Source organism: Marmota flaviventris, chromosome 14, assembly GCF_047511675.1.
Source record: "Marmota flaviventris isolate mMarFla1 chromosome 14, mMarFla1.hap1, whole genome shotgun sequence".
Taxonomy (NCBI): domain Eukaryota; kingdom Metazoa; phylum Chordata; class Mammalia; order Rodentia; family Sciuridae; genus Marmota; species Marmota flaviventris.
This window is the reverse complement of record NC_092511.1, coordinates 36959952-36976978: the sequence shown is the minus strand read 5'-3', so window position 1 is coordinate 36976978 and position 17027 is coordinate 36959952.

Below are 17027 nucleotides of genomic sequence, written 5' to 3'. Positions count from 1 at the left end.
AAATTTCTTCTTTCTTGATGTTTTATGGTTTTCTTGTGTCAGGTGCCATTCACTCTGTGTATGTGTGTTTGTGTGCGTGTGTGTGTATGATTTTTGTTGTTGTTGCTGTTGTTGGTTTTGGGGGATTGAACTCTGGGGCACTTCACCACTGACCTACATCCCTAGATCTTTTTTTTTTTTTGAGACACATTCTTGCTAAGTTGCTTGGGACCTTAGTAAATTACGGAGGCTGGCTTTGAACTTGCGATCTTCTTGAGCCGCTGGAATTACAAGTGAGCATCACTGCGTATATTATTATCTTAACAATATCTTCTTAAAATTTTCACTTCTATCTATTAATGTTGGTATATAGAAATATAATTTGGGCCGGGGTTGTGGCTCAGTGGTAGAGGGCTTGCCTCACATGCATGAGGCCCTGGGTTCAATCCTCAGCACCATATAAAAAAATAAGTAAATAAAACAAAGATATTGTGTCCGTCTACAACTAAAAAAATATTTTAAAAAAGGAAATATAATTTGCTTTAAAACAATGTGTAAAGATATTTTGCTAAATTTTGTAATTAATTCTGATGACTTATCTGCAGAGTCTTTTGAGTTTACTTCACAAACAATCATCTGTTTCAGAAAGGAATTGCATTTCTTCCTTTCCTAGTCTTATCAATGTCCTTTCTTTTTCTCCTTATTGTTTTCATCAGCTATTACTGTACAAGCTAGGATATTCAGGTTCAGTACCAAGTGCAGGAAATGAGTAGGTAGTGACGGTAGGTATCTTTGCCTTTTTCACAATTTCAAAGGGAAAGATTTCAACATTGTTTTTATCAAATATAATATGTGCTGCCAAACTTAGGGAATTTCTTTCTTTTCCTTATTTACTAAGAAGGTATTGCTCTTGTGTAATTGCTACTGTCAGTCAAAGGGGCACTTTATGGGGATCCCAGTCTTACCGGGTTCAGGAATGCGGATACCTTTATTAGGCAAGTGGTAAGAAGGGCCTAATACAGGTCTTTCTTAAAAATAGGATATAATATTTTAAGATTTAAAAAATAGGTACCTGGATTCAGTTTGCTTTTATTTTGTTTGCATCTGTATTTCTTGAGCAAAATAAGCCTATAATTTTCTTTTTCTAACTATGTTTGTCTTATTTAGATATCAAGAACTTTTTGTCTCATAAAAAAGATAGAGAATATATGCTCTTTCCTTGTTTTCTGGAAAAGTTTCTATAAGATTGCAACCATTTGTTCCTTAGATATTAGAATTTACCAGTGATATCCAAAGATGTTAGGGCTTGTTTCTGGAAAAGTTTTAAACTGCTGATTCAATTCATTTTATAGTTATATGATTTGGGGGGATTTCCATTTTTCTTGTGGCTATTTTGGTAAGTTGTGTTTTTCTAGGTATTTATTTCATATAATTTTCAGATTTATTGACAAAGTTTCACAATACCCTTTCACTACCTTTATAATGTCTGCAGACATGTATCCTTTTTTATTCATGATGTTTGTTATGTTTTCCTTTTTATTCTTGACTTATCTAGCTACTGATTTATCAATCTTATTAGTCTTTTCAAAGAGTCACTTTCAATTTCTTTAATTCATTTCTTTTGAATGTTCGTTTGCTATTTAACAAATTCTTGCTCTGAACTTTATTCTTTCTTCTCTCTATATTTATTTGGTCTGTGAGATGGGTGGTCTACTTCTATTGTCTAAAATTTCCTGTAAGCTCTCATTCTTGTTTTCTTGTGTGCCTAATTTTGATTAAATACTGATAGATCGTATGTAAAAGTTATTGTGAGAAATAATTTTATACCCATATACCGGATTATCTTCTTCCACAATGCCTCTTTGCTTGCTCCTGCCAGGTTCCTGCATATACTACGTATCTAGAATCACTTTAATCCAGGTTCAAGGTTGGAGATACCTTAGACCTCTACATCATAGGGAGGAGGGCTGCAGGTTGGAGCATGCAAGGAGTTATTTACTGCTGGCTTATCCCACCCCGAAGACAGTGAGTAGTGCTTTAACCAAAGTGCCTGCTTTTGGCAAGCTCTGGGCTTTGACTCTTGTCCCTTTCTCCTGGCTCCATAAGACAACCAGGAGTCAGGTTTACTTCAGAGATATTTACCCAGGTAAATTATCTCAGGCAAGCAGAGCTTAGAGTGACCAGGATTAACTCTCAGGTTTTCCTTGCTTCACCATAATTCCTTAGCTCCTAGAAAGTTCTTTGATGCTCCTGAACTTTTAAAAAATATTCCACCTTGCTTCTTTAACTTTTCTCAGCTGGAGGGGAGGTTGGAGTTAACTAGTCCACTATTATCAGAAGGGACCTTTCATTATATAAGTCTGTATGCCTTTTGATTGATGAGCCTTATGAATGTCTCACTGTACAAACATTTAAAAAACAATAGACAATGCCAATAAATTTGAAAGCTTAAAGGAAATTTCAGCTAGATGTATTCCTAGAATTATATAAAAATTAAGGATTAATTCATGAAGAAAAAATTAATTCATGAAGAAAAAAAATTAATTCATGAAAAAAAAAGCAAATAAACCATCGAGGTGAGTCAGTAACAAAAAAATGTACTTTCCTCCAAAGACACCAGGGATGTTTTCACATGGAAGCTTCATTTCAGAGAATAGAAAAATGAATGAATTGTTTCCAATAATAGAAAAAGAAGAAAAGAGGGGACTGAGGGTGTATCTCAGTGGTAGAGTGTGTGCTTAGCATCAGGAGACCTTGGGTTTAATCCCTAGGGCCCTTCCACTCTATTCCTTAGGGAAAAGGAAAAAGAAGAAAAAAAATCCAACTTATTTTACAATGTACAATAGTTAGGCTTTGCTTTGATAGTGCTGTTTAGCAAAAAACACCCAAATCTCAGTGATTTACATTTTCCACTCAGTTGTCTATGGATTACTGAACAACATATAGTTTTATCAGTCAATATGGAAAATATACTTAACCCAGTTCCCACTCATGTTAAAACAAACAAGAGACCCCACAGAAAATTGGTATTAGAAAGTAAGAGGAAAAGAGATATTTTTTAAAACTTATGATTTAATGTTAAATCTATAAGAAATTTCTTAGTAAAACCAGGAACAAATTAAGAATGTTCCCTATAATGGCATCTATTCAAATTGTCCTATTTGTCCTTGTTAGGGTAAATTTGGAGGTGGGAGGATGAGGAATTCTTTTACATGGCTTTTGTTTTTCCAATGAAGGATGATTCAAAGTCATGGGCTCCAAGTGTTGGGATAGGGGTAGGAAGTTGTCAGAGGTTTTCCCGAGTTGAAGGTATTAGCTGATCATCTTCTAGAGTGAGAGAGCAAACTTATTCAGAACCCTTCCCAGGATTGCCAGGAAAAGTGAAGTGTCAACTGTGCTGTGCGGTCATGAACATAAGGGAAAACCTCTAATCTAGAACTTGTGATTTATCTCAATCCATTTCAGTTGCTCACGGGTCAGCATGGTGTAACTGCTGGTTTAAGCAAGTTTAGGATTTTGGATGAATAACACTGAATCTGAGAGTGCTTGGAAGGGAGTACAGTAAGGATGATGGAATCTAAGCTGGGGAAAGAGCAATACGAAGATCAAAGAGGAATGATAGTGAAGAACTGATAGGATCAATGCACAGGTAGTCTCCAGGAAGTTCAAAGCTCATTGAGGAGATACAAGAGCAAGTGCACTCTGGGCTCTAAAGCTTCATGGTGGTGTTGAGAGTGGGCAGCTTGTGGTTAAGTTTCAGAGGTGAGACTCTGTCTCTGAATAAAAAAATAAAAAGGGCTGGGGATAGAGGTATGCTAGGCAGGGAAATGGGACACCAGAGTATCAGGTGGAGTAGCTGTGAAGGTGCTAGAGTCTCAGAAAATGAAGTCAGGAGAGAGGCAGTGCACTAATGATTAGAGAAGAGCTGGGCGATTGCAGAGGAATAGCAATGGCTGAAAATACTGTGAAAGGGATTGAGAGACACAGGAGCTCGGATGTTGAAGGAAAGAGTAGAGAGGCTTGCAAAGGTCAGTGGAAGGGGAGGAAAACACACACCTCACTTCTAGACTCAGAGCAAATCTGCCTCCATGCAGGAGGGTGGTAGGGTGCAGGCCAATTTCTGTGGGGAGGGCATGGTGAGTTTGCTGCTGGTGGCCTGGAGGTCCCAGAAGCTCAACAGGAGGGATTGAGAAGGAAGAAATAGGCAGGGGATTGGAAGGCACTTGGCCCAGGAAAGATCAGAGCAGTAAGACCCTGCAGGACACTGGATTTGTGGTAAGGGCTGCAGTGAAGTGGAGGTTAGCTAGTTTCTTGGGGAGAGCCGGGGGAAGAAAAATCATTTCATGCTATCATCCTAAATTCTTGTCTTGGAGTTTGGGGGACCTGGGGTGAAGTGAGCTTTACCAATATAAACAGATCTGGATGGTGGGGGCTGAGGTGGTTTGGTCAAAGCTTTCTCCCTGGGTCTTGAGGGAAGTTTCTAGACAGCAGCCAACAGTGGAGGAAGGAGAATTCCCTGAAGGTGGATATGAATCAGCAGACTTACAGGCCAATGCACCTCATCAGGCTGCATGGCTTCAGAGAGCAGCAGCCTATTGGGTGAAGGTGTCCAGGCAGGAGATATTTCAAGGTGCTGGGTAGAGATAAGGTCTGAGGAGATGGTTTAACCAGCAAGTGGTGTCCTGTCTTCTTATTCCTGCTAATAAACAACAGATTCCAGGAATGCTGCTTGGTTGGGCTGGGCCCAGAGGAACAATCCTGGTCTCATAAACACTCCTTCCAAGGAGCCCCTCAGGCCAAGGCCGAGGAGGGCAAGCCCCAGGAAATGGCTGTTATTGGCGTCCTCTCCTTCCTGAAGACAGGACTGAGATTCCTCTTGTGCACACAAGAGTGCACAGGATTCCTTAGACATCCTGCCTCTCATTCAATGCTTCAAATATTTGTGGGGCACATACTGTGACAGACACTTGGCTAGAAACAGGACACCCTGTCCACAAGAACATAGTCTCATATTTCATGGCCTATGTGTGAAGAAGATCACCCTTAAACAGGCACCCCCACACCAGATTCCCACCTTTTAAGTTAAGGGGTGGAGGCCAAGAGTTATATTTTTACTTGACTATATTTGGAGATGATGTCGGTTCACATTTGTACAGAGTGGGGTGGGCTACCAGCAGCTGAAGGAGACCAGTTTTTCTAGGTAGGCCAGAGGAGGGCAGTGACCTCAGTTTGGTCTCTTGAGTCTATTTGGGTGGTGCTCAGCCTTAAGCAAGTCCTGACTGAAGCTCCCCTCCACCCCATCTCCTCCAGGGTGTCTCAAGCCCCACCTTCAAGATTAGTTGGGTTAAAGTTCATCTCAGCTAAAAGGCAAACCCCTCTCAGCTGGGCTGGTGGGAGGGTGAAGGAAAGGCTCTTCAGCTATGAACAGTGGCATAGGTATGAGTTTATCATTTCAAGGCACTGCTGGGGATGAAACTACAAACATTTATTTGGGGGTCCAATTGGGCTAGACCCCTGGCCTACAGGTGAGAGTGATTGTGAGAAAATCCTACAGGATCTGACTTCTGAGAGCATCTAGAAGGAAGTAGGGAGAAAAGGGGGTTAGATTCTCTTAAGTTCATTGCCAGGAGGAGTAGTCCTGGAACATGCAGGAAATCCAGGTAGAAAAACAAGGATGGCTTGACCACAAGGTCAGCTACGGGGCAGGCGGGGAAGCAATACAGCCAGGGAGGAAAGCTAGGGCAGGGCATCGTGCATGTCAGGAAGAATGCTGCAGACTTTTGATCTCAACCTGAAAGAACAGTCTGGTGGAGCAGAGGGTGGCTGGAAAATGAAGGACACCAGTAAATCAGCTCAAGCGTGGCAGAGCGACCTTCATTTGGGGTAGGAAGACTGACATGAGGGATGAGATGGGGCTTGGTTGGACTGATGTGAGTTTGGGCTCTGGTCTGTGGCAGGTGCTGAACTGTCCAAGAAGCTGGTGACATTCTTAGCTACTCTCCCTTTGGCAGCTTTAGAGGTGGAGGCAAGAGAAAGTGCAGTCATAACTGATGGGGTCTCTGTGCCCTGCAAACTAAACCTTGGGGCAGGCCCTTCTGGATCCCAGAGAAATCTGTCTGAGGCCTCCTTCCCCTCCTCTGCCCTCACACTGGCACACAGTAGACAGAAACACTTGAATACCTACACGATAAACTGAGGTTTGGAAAGACTGCATTTATCTTGATGGAAAGAAGAGTTCATTCTCTGTCCTCGGTTCCTTTAACTCCACTCAGTGACTTGGCCTGCTCTGGCAAGATTTTTTTCTCCCTTTCTCAGAGGTAGCTGGAAACCACAGAGCTTCTCTGGGTAAAATAAAAAGGCAAATTAAGTAATTACAACCTTAAAAAAAAAAAAGTAAAAAAGAAAAGTCCAAGATCAACAGGAAGTTGAACAGGAAGTTCCCATAGAAGATGAAAATATTTGAGATTTGTGCTGAGAGCAGCAGGCTGAGGGGGTTTGAGGCACACACAGCCATGGAGGTGATGGTGGTCTGTGCCACTGAATCCTCCACAACCTCTTCCTTTTAGAGGATGCCCCTGGATTTGCTAGCAGGCCAGGCCCTGCCTCTTGGGGGCTCCAGACACACATGTGCTTGAGGAAGCACATGCACATGTGACAATTTGTTCTTTGCCCGCCCAGATACACCCATGAGTGTACACATGTTCATGCCAACAGATACATGTGCAGAGTGAACCAATGAGCACACAAATGCAGAAAAGGCACACTCAGAAACACCATGTGTAAAAGAGTAGACAGTGAAAGTTGGAATCTAGACCCTTGGTCTCACTTGCTGCATTTGACCATGTCTTTCTCAGGGATCTCAACCCTTGATTATGTTTGGTTGCTTGGGGGCTTCTCTCAAGTGTGTCCCCTGAGGTCCAGTAGGACAGTCCTTCTTGAGCAGTATCTTTCCAGACCTGTTGTTTTCAAGCTTCTTGATCTCAGGACCCTTTTACACTTTCAAAAATTATGAGGACCCCAAAGACTTTTTATTTATTGAGTTATATATACCAATATAGTGACATGGTTTCACATTCTTTAAATCTTTAACATGTAGTTTAGTGGAAGGCAGCAGAATTGTTTATCTGCTCTTAAATCTATGACATGTTTTGGTCGAAGTATATGAAGAAATCCAGCATCACAGAGATAGGATGTTAGACAAGAGACGCCCCCTAGGCCCTTGTGGATAACAGACTCCCAAATTTCTCCCAATGGTCCCCTCCTCTTCAGTGCAGGTTAGAGCTTGTGATTTGCTTCTAAGGGGAATATGTATGGCAAAAGTGATAAAATGTCACTCTGAAGATGAAATTACATACTGTGGCTTCCATCTTGAATATGTCTTCTCCTGCTCTCTTGCTCTGAGGAAGCTCAATTGCCATGTTGTGAGCTATACTATAGAAGATGCAGTTGAGAAGGGACTGAGGGAGGCCTCTGGCCAGTGCTCAGTGAGACCTGAATCCTGGCAATAGCCCTTGCAGTGAGCTTGGAAGCAGACCTTCCCCTGGTTGAGCTTTCAGATGTGACTGCAGCCCCAGCTGACACCTTGATCTTAGCCTGTGTCAAGGAGAGATCTTGAACTCCAGGGGAGCCACACCCAGGCTCCTGAGTAGTGAGATACTCAGGGATATACGTTTCTTATTTGAAGCTAATCAGTTTTGGGGTTATTTATTTCATAGAATTAGATCACTATATCACATGAAAGCATCTTGGGAACCCCAGGAGTCAGACTCACTTTGATAACTATTACTCTAGTCCTATCTTCACCTTCTCTTGTGGGTTTTACCAAGTTAGCAACTGCCTTTTCCTTTAGCATCCTGCCCTCAGCTGATACAGGGAAGGACTGCTGAAGGATAAGATCCTGGGCAGGTGACCATGAGAAGTAATACACTAGTCCTGAGGGTGGTATAGTGTCTATGTGTGAGTTGTTGCTCCTTCATAGTAGACTTGCTGGTGGTATGCTGCTAATAGGGATTTGATGCCAGGGTGGAGCAGGTGTCTAGATCAAGATCTTCTCCCTCCTTAGTTAACCCACCATCTACCCACCCCAACCTGGTGCTCACTGGGGAACCAAATTGTAAACTTAGAGTTTCTACCTTAGATGGCTTTAATTGCAAATGTTAGTTCTTCTACCTTTTGGGTCAACACTGGGACAGCCAGAATCTGACTTTGTCTTCTAGTCTATTTGAACTACCATATGTTTACACAGGCCCCTCTGTCTGCCCTCAAATATCCTAAACAGCTGCTGTCAATGCTTTTTATACAGATGAAAAAGCTAAGGCAGGAAAAAAGAATCAGTGGTATCCAATTAGATACCACTAGTCTGTGGTGGAACCAGGAAAAAGACTTTCAAACAGAAGGATTTCTTTAACTTTATCTACCATGCAGAAGAGACAGTGCATGATCTCTTATATCCTACTCAGCATGACTCTCCTTCTCCCAATAATAACCCCAGCTCCCACACATCCTAGGCTATTTCCAGCTCTCCCCTACTGGCATACGCCAAGATAAGGACATTGGAGACCATCTTGGCACATTATCCCTTTGCAGAGAAACATATAGAGACCTTGTCCCAAGAGATGATGGGATCAACCCAAGGTCAGGTTCAGTTGCAGGGAAGAAACAGTGTGTGGGTGGGGGGCCTCAAAGGAGGCTTCTACTGCCCCACCCTAGATTAGAGCATGGGGCCTGCCATTGGTTGTGTTGGGCTCATTTCACTTGGCTCTCAGTAGATGCCCAACAAATGATGGGAATTGACTGAGAAAGCTGACAAGTGTGGGAGCCTGGTTTGTAGCCAGAGTAAAGAGGTCGCCAGAATTAAAGGTTAGTTTTTCACAAGGTCAAAGCCAGAGAGGGTCAGTGTGCAATCAGGATGGAAAAGTCAACCATTGGAAGTCCGGAAGTCAATTTTTGTTGGGGGGGTCAGCCCGTCTCTCGAAGGGTGTAGAGGTTAATCTGGCTGGGCTGAGGTCCTTGTCCTTGTCAGTGTTTGGAGCCTGCAAAGCTAATTAGCCTGCCTGGTGCTTCATGCAGCCTCCCTGCAAGGGGAGCTCTCTGGCTAGAGTCCAGAATGCTGAGGGGTTGGGGGTGGGGGGCGGTGACAGTATCAGATGCAGCTCTGGAGTAGAGGGAGCTCCTGAGTGGCACCGAGGATTGTACTCTCAGGGCTGGGGGCTGGGTTGGCCTTGCTGCTAGGGCTATCCTCGGGAGCTGGCTGGGACACAGACCCTGCAAGAAGGGCTCACAGCCACTGAAAAGGCTTCAGACCCTTGGAGGCATTTCCTGTTTTCCAGTGAACTGAAAACGGCTTCCTGCTTAGAATGGTCCATAGGGATGGTTTCTTTTTTTGATGGTGGGAGGGGTGTCTAGGGTGGAGGATGCAGGCTTTGTTGGACTTGAGGACCAGCTCTCAGGGCCTTGCTAGGAGGTGGCATGGGAAGAAGGGTGGGAAAAGAGGGAAAGAACCCCAGGCGCCTCTGCCTGTTTCCTGGCTCTGCCTTTGTGTTCACATCCAAAGCCTTTAGAGAGCATAACACAAGTCTAATTGTGTCAAACAATTGTACGTAATTCACATGGAGGTGAAATTTCTCTGTGCAGGCAAAGCCAAAAAGTGTGCAAGCTCATGTTGGGATGAAAACCAGGAGCACGCTGGGAAGACCTGGGTCTTTGGTGCTTACTAGACCCAGGCTCAACTCATTGAGCTCCGGATCTGTGCCCCATCACCTTGCTGCCTGTGTTGCTTGGACAACTTTCTGACCTCTCTGAGCCTCAGAGCCTTCATTTCTAAAACAGTATGGGTGCCTAATTTCTTCCTCCCAGGTAGAACAGTGCTTGGCCAGTCTTTTCCTCTTTAAGAGGGTGCAGAAGAGAGAGACGGGTACAGAAGCATATCTGTTTCTAAGCAACCCAATTGTCTCCACCCCAGCCAAAATGATGCTCGTAAGCTGGTGCCACTGAAAGATTCCCATGTCCCTCCTTCTGGCCTCCTTTCTGCCCTGTAGACCCTCTCCACCCTCCAGCTCTTCATTCTACTCTTCCCTGCTTCTCAGGTGGTATGTTGAGAGAGGGTCGGTGGGAGGACAGGATTTCCTGCCTGGCCTCACCCACCTTGGCCTTAGCTGCTTTTGTCCTTAATAGACCAGTCAGTTCTTCTTCCCAACATCCACACTGAAGAACACAGACGGGACACCATGACTAATGGAGGGAGTGGAAAGTAAGGCCATTTACAGAAGGACATCAGCAGGCCCTGGGTCTTAAGGAGGTGTTCACTGGACAAGGCCCACTGCTCCCAGCCACTCTGTGACCTGAGCTCTGTAGGAGCTGGACTTGGCTGGGCTACAGAGGAGGCTGGGGAAGAGCATCCAGTCCAGCCTGTGCCCTCCATGTGCTCTTTTGTGGCCCTCCTCCTGCCTCTCAACAGCAGTGTCCCCTAGGATGGGCTCTCACCCATTCTTTGGGAGTGGAGCTTCCTTAGAGCAGCTGAAAGGCTCCACCTGAACAGGAAACAGCCTAGCAAGGGTGCTGTCCCCTCTCTCCTCTCTTCTTTGCCCTCTTTCCTTTCCTAGGACAATAAAGTAGGGGGCTGGGGCTGGGGCTCAGCGGTAGAGCACTTGCCTAGCACGGGTGAGGAGGCCCTGGGTTTGATCCTCAGCACCACATAAAAATAAAGAAAATAAAGGGATTTAAAAAGATGTAAGCATAATATATTAAAAAATAAAAAATAAAATAAAGTAGGAATGACTCGGGCTTGGTAAACCTGGTAATAATGTGAATGTTTCAGGTGCTTATAAATACATAGGTATCTTGGGTAAAGACACAGCCCAGGCCTCTGCCCTGGGTGAACCCAGTCTTGGAGGGAAGTGCAGTTGGTAAACCCAGTTCTCCAGGCCTGAGAACTTAGGGCATGCTGGGCAGTAACCGAACATCTCCAGGCTGTTCTGATCCAAGGAAAAGCCCTCCAGACAGGAGCAACTCTCAAGCGTCTCAGAGGGTCTATTTGATTTGCCTCCCACCTTCCTTGCCCTCACTAGCAGGAAGCTGAAGGGATCTCAGGAGCCCTGGTGTACCTGGGAAACCTGCCCATTCACACACCTCATCCTGCTGCCCAGAAGTGTTCATTGGTTCACTTCTTCTCTTAATCAGGGATGAACATAGTCCAGCCTTTGGAAAACTGCAGCCATTTCTTTTCACACTTGGGATCCTCTTGGCCTGACTTTATTTCCTCTCTCCATAGTACCACCTACCTAATGCAGGTCTTAGACTGGGGAGGAGTTGCCTGTCCCATGTGGGATTATCTGCCCCCAGGGCCTGAGTCCAGTGTCACAGCCTTCACTGATCTTATCCTTTCCAAGGTGACCCAACCCCCTGGTGTGCACATCCTGGCCAAGGGGTGTGGATGGAACCCACACAGGATAACTACTGGAACACAGCTTGGGGTGGGAAAGAGGGGCTGCAGGCAAGATCTGCTCTCTCCAGGCAGCTGTATTCCCAGGAGCTGGTACTCCAAGGAATCTGTATTCTAAATTCTAGCCTGGCCTTCTAGATGATTATAAACCAAGGGACAAAGCTAGCACATATTTAATAATGGCTTGACTCATTACTTTAAAAATATGTAGACTATGGTCCACTTATACCATTGTTTAATGTTAGGGGCAGCCTGGCTATCTATGGTGGTTCACGCCTGTAATCCCAGCAGCTCAGGAGGCTGAGACAGGAGGATTGCAAGTTCAAGGCCAGCCTCAGCAACTTAGCTAAGCTCTGTGCAACTCAGCAAGATCCTGTCTCAAAATAATAATAAAATAATAATAATAATAATGGCTGAAGATGTTGCTCAGTGGTTAAGTGCCCTGCGTTCAATTCTCTAATACCACCCCCACACACCAAATGCTGGGGTTAGCTTGGAATTTCTAACATATTACGTGATTTACTTAATGGGCATTTTTATTGCTTGTTATTATCTGTTAATACCCCACTCTTATGCAAGTTCCATAAGGGTAGAATTTTTATACTTTTGTTCCCTGATGTCTAGGTGAATGGCTGGCACATAGTAGGAACTCCATGAAAATTTGTGGAATAAGTGAGTGAATAGTGAATTCATAAGTTGTGTGTGTGAGTACTTTCTTTGAGGTCCCCAAGGCCCAGCCTATCATAGGGTCTGAGAATTTGGGCAATTTTTAGTTTTCTTATGAAGGATGGACATATGAATATAATACTTTCATGGAGTTGTAAGGACTAGTTATGCAATTATGTAATTTCTGGGCATTGGTTTTTTTTCCTTCTAAAAATAGGGGTAACTGGAGTGTCTATTTCATGTGATTCCTGTGAGGTTTAAATAGGTTACTTCATGGGAAATACTTAGTATGGGTTGGGAACAACGAAGACAATAAATGTTTGTGTTAGTCAGCTTTCTGTCATCACGGTGAAAAATACCTGAGAAAAACAGAGGAGGAAAGATTTGTTTTGACTCATGGTTTCAGGTTCTCTCCATGGTGTGCTGGCTCCATTGCTTTGGGCATGAGGTCAGGCAGAACATCATGGCAGAAGAAAGATGTAGCTAGGAAGCAGGGGGTGGGGTGTAGGACATGGACAAAATATAGCGCCCAAGAACCCGCTCCTTCAATTAGGTACCGCGTCCTACAGGTCCCAAGAATGCCTTCAAATTATGAGCCCACTGACGAGGTCAGAGCCCTTGTGATCCAATCACTTCTCCAAAGCCCCGTCGCTGAACACTGCTGTACTGGGGACTAAGCCTTCGAAACATCTGACTTTGGGGGACATTCCAGATCCAAACCAAAATGATGTTAAACAATTATTAATAGCCTAAAGTAGGAGGCATGAATGGTGGAATTCTGCAGTTGGTGCCCAGAAGTCGGCCTTTCAAAGTAGAGGCAGGTAGGTAGGTAGGTAGGGCCTGCACTTGGGCTGGTGTGATCTCCATCCTTAAGCAGCATTTTCTTGATGCCCTAGGGAGAGTTGGCCCCAGAACATGAATTCTCTCATGACACGTGAAGACAGCGGTGCTTTTATTGAAGGGGTGGACTGGGCTCTGTCAAAGATGGTCCCATCTACAAAGATCATCAAACCATTTTTAACAATTGCCAGGTCCTTGACAATATCACACTGAGGCTGTCTCTTCTAGCTATTCAAGAAGCCGGCAAGAACGAGTATGCCTTATGGAAATCATCAATAGTAGCAGACACAGTGCCATGGAGCTTTAGACCCCCACGCTGGTGTTTCACATCAGGCCTTTGAGGTGGTAGATCTTATTGTCTCTGTTTTGCCAACTTGGAATTGGGCTTAGGCAGGTACTGTTATCAGCCCAAGGTGAAAGAACCAAGCCAAACCCACTTCCTGTGGGCTACATTAATTCTGTGATGCAAACCCCAGGTGTTTGTTTTTTGGTATGTCTTGATCAGGTGTGAAGGGGAGGCTCAGCTGTTCCCTCACCACCTCTGGGACATATTCTGAGTCCATTACAGCCATCTCATTAGCCAGCCGGCACAGAGGGCCTCATGGCCGTTCTGAAAGCTCCACCCATTGCATCTTTCCTTATTAGGGACTCAGAGGAAACATGCCCCATTCCAGCCGCAGGGGCAGGGCTGTGGGTGGGAGTTTGGCAATCAAGACACCTCCACGATGGCACAAGGACATAGGTAGCTCACAGGTCCAGCCTTGCATGCCATCCCCAAGGCAGGAAGGACAAAGGTGTTTTAGATCATTTTCCATTAACATCACAGGTTACCTGAGACTAACGTTTAAAGGGGTCATTTATAAAGGAAAGGAGTTAATTTTGCTTATGTTCCGAAGGCTGGAATCCCAAGGGCATGGCAGTAGCATCTGGTGAGGGCAATGTAACTTGGCAGAAGGTGAAAGGGCACACAAACTCAAGCAAAGAGAAGGCAAGAGGGGCTGGGCTCACTTTGTCACTACCCACCCTCGGGAGGGATAATTCACTACTGCTGTGAGAAAGGCACCCATCCCCTTTGACAACCCAATCACCTCTGGCAGGTCCCACCTCCCAACACCACCACAGTGGCAACTGCATTTCAACAGAAGTTTCACACCATAGCCATAGATCATGCCAGATTTGGGGAGGTGGGGGACAAATTTTCACTGAAATATAACACAACACAGAAAAGTGCACAGATTACCAGGATAAACTCCATGAATTATCACAAAGTGAACCCACCTGTTTGCTAGCTCCCAGCTCCAAAACCCAAATTGAGGCAGCACTCGGAAGCAGCCCACCCTTCTATGCTCTGAGTCACTACTTTTCCTCCAGGCAGAGGTACCCTCTAACCTGACCTCTGACAGTGGAGGTTGTCTGTCTATGTACTTTACATCAGTGAACTCCTTCAGTGCGTGCTCCTCTCTGGCTGGCTTCTTTCACCTGCGTTGTGTTATGAGATTCATCTGTGTTGTGCATTGGTGTACTTGTCAATCATTCTTTTTCAGGGCTCTACAATGTTTCCCTGGGGGAATATTCTACAATTCATTTCCCTGTTTTAGAGCTGATGGCTTTTTCTGCTTAGTCCAATATACATATTTGGCCTTGGTAGACACCGCCAATGCTCTTCGGAGGACTTATACCATTTTATACTCAAACCAGAAACATTGGAAGTTCGCATCATTCCATATCTTTTGTCTGCCTTGTTAGTTGAGTCATTTTGATGGGTGTGAAGCAGTATTGCAGTTTGATTTAAATGTGCATTTCTGATTACTAAGGGAAGTTGAGGTCTCTCTAGGTTCCTATATCCATTTTTTTAAATTTAGAGATTTGTCTTGAAATATCTTTGCCAATCCCCTTATCTCAAACACCACTTAAGCTGCCTTTCTAATATCCTTTATGCTAATGAAGGAGCCACCATTTTCCCCGAGGAAATGGTTTTCTCCTCCTCTCTGTGCTGAGAGCAAAACCTCCAGGTGTGTTGGGAGATAAACTTGAGCTGTAGCACTGGTAAAGCTTTCTGCATTAATATTGTCTGTTCCCCCAGATGACCGGTTTTGGAAGGTGTATTCCTGATTAGCACAGCTGATTGCCTTTCAGGTATAGCTTAAAGCTAATGAGCTACATATGTAATAGTATCTTTATCTGGGCTAAAGTACTTCACAATAAAAAACAGACTTCCTAATGTGACTCTCTGTTTCACCTCTGCCACTTTGAGCACCCTGGCCCCACCTGCTTAGTCTGTCTGCAAACTCCTCTCAGGGGATTTTCAGGCTACTAGTAACCCGAGTGTTGATGGTACTCGGGTAGAAGGAAATAGAGAAGGGATAATCTTTCCCTTAATTCTCTCTGTAAGACATTGATCATATCTGCTGTTTTCTCAGTATAGGACACAGCCACACAGGTTGTCCTGAAGTAGGTCAGAAGCCATCTACTAGTGGCCACAGCTCTCTTGGACAGGACACACAGTTCATTCAGTGAAATGTTTGGAGATGTCTTCTGACCTTCCTGAATAGCTCCTTTATTTATTTATTTGTTTGTTTGTTTATTTATTTATTTTCCTTTCCCTTTCTCTTTTTTTACCCCTGGTGCTACGCATCAAACCTATGGTTTCTTGCATGTTAGGCAAGTACTCTTCCATTGAGATATGGCCTTTTTTATTTCTCCTGAGATTTTTTTTTGGTCAACTTTAAAGGTATAATTGGCAAATCAAAATTATATGCATTCATGATATACGATGTGATGTTTTGATATGTGTATACACTATGAAATGATTAAATTAAACTAAATAACATCTATCGCCTCACTCTCTGTGTGTGTGTATGTTGAGAACTTATGATCTTTTCTCCTAATTCATTAAAATTGTATATACAGGATGTCATCTGCATAGGCTATTTGTTCTTTGTTGTGTTACAGCCATGTTTAAAATTCAAAAAATGATATTTAATAGAAATCATAAAAACATATTTTTTCCCTTTTTCACAAACTAAGGTATAAAGCACTCTGGCTTCACAGTAACTATGATGTCCACTTGATCCCAGTTGTCCTTTAGTGGATAAAAAAAGTTTTGTTATAGTCTTAGTTTGTCATAGGTTTTTATCATTAGGCATTTTTTATTTTTTATAAAAAGCCTTTCTCTATCAAAATGATTTTTATAACTTTATTACTGGGATGGTTTCAGATGTTAAGTAAAATTTGCATTTGAGTGATTAAAAAAGATCTTCTCTTTTAGCAATTTTCAAATATTGTTATTAACCAAATCCCCACCAATTTCTTTTTCCTCCTCTGTAACTGAAGCTTTGTGCTCCTCCCTTGTCCCTGCAACCACCATGTGACTCTCTGCTTCTGTGAGTTCCATGTTTCTTCTGATTTTTGTTTAAACTCATGATAAGACAGAGGCGCTGGTGGGAGGTGTGCTTCTCGTTGTGTGGTCACTTACCTAAAAACAGCTGGCGGAATGAGAGAGGAAATATGTGATAAACACACCATTCTTCTTGGGGTGGGTCTGGGATCCATGCTCACACCTTCAGGTAGGCAGCCAACATGGGGAGGGGGGCAGCTATGAAAGGAAGGCTCTGCAGGGTGACATGCCCAATTCTTGGTGGGCTTTAAAGAAGTGATTTTGAGGTTGGGGGTGTGGCTCAGGGGTACAGCCATTGCCTAGCATGCTTGAGGCCCTGGCTGTATCCCCAGCACTGCAAAAAGAAGAAAGAGAAAGAAAAGCTGAAATGTCTATGGGGGAGAAAGAGGAGGAGAAGCTGTGCATGCTAGGACCACCTGAATTGAATAGGATGGTAGAAAAGGAGCTTGCAGGAGGAACCCAGAGGGCAGGGGAGTTGCCAGCATGGGCAGATACAGGCTGGCAGGGAGGTGGATGCCAACTAGGCAAGAGCCCCACTGTCTGGTCTGTCCTCCAGACCAGCCTGTGGGGATTTCCCTATTAGGAGTGTCCTGGATCTCAGAGTTCTGAGCAGCGAGCCAGAAACTGAGTCCTGAGGAGAGTTGGTTGCAAGTGCTCCTGAGAACTTTAGTTGCAAGGAGATCCAGAATTTACTTCTTTGGGAAA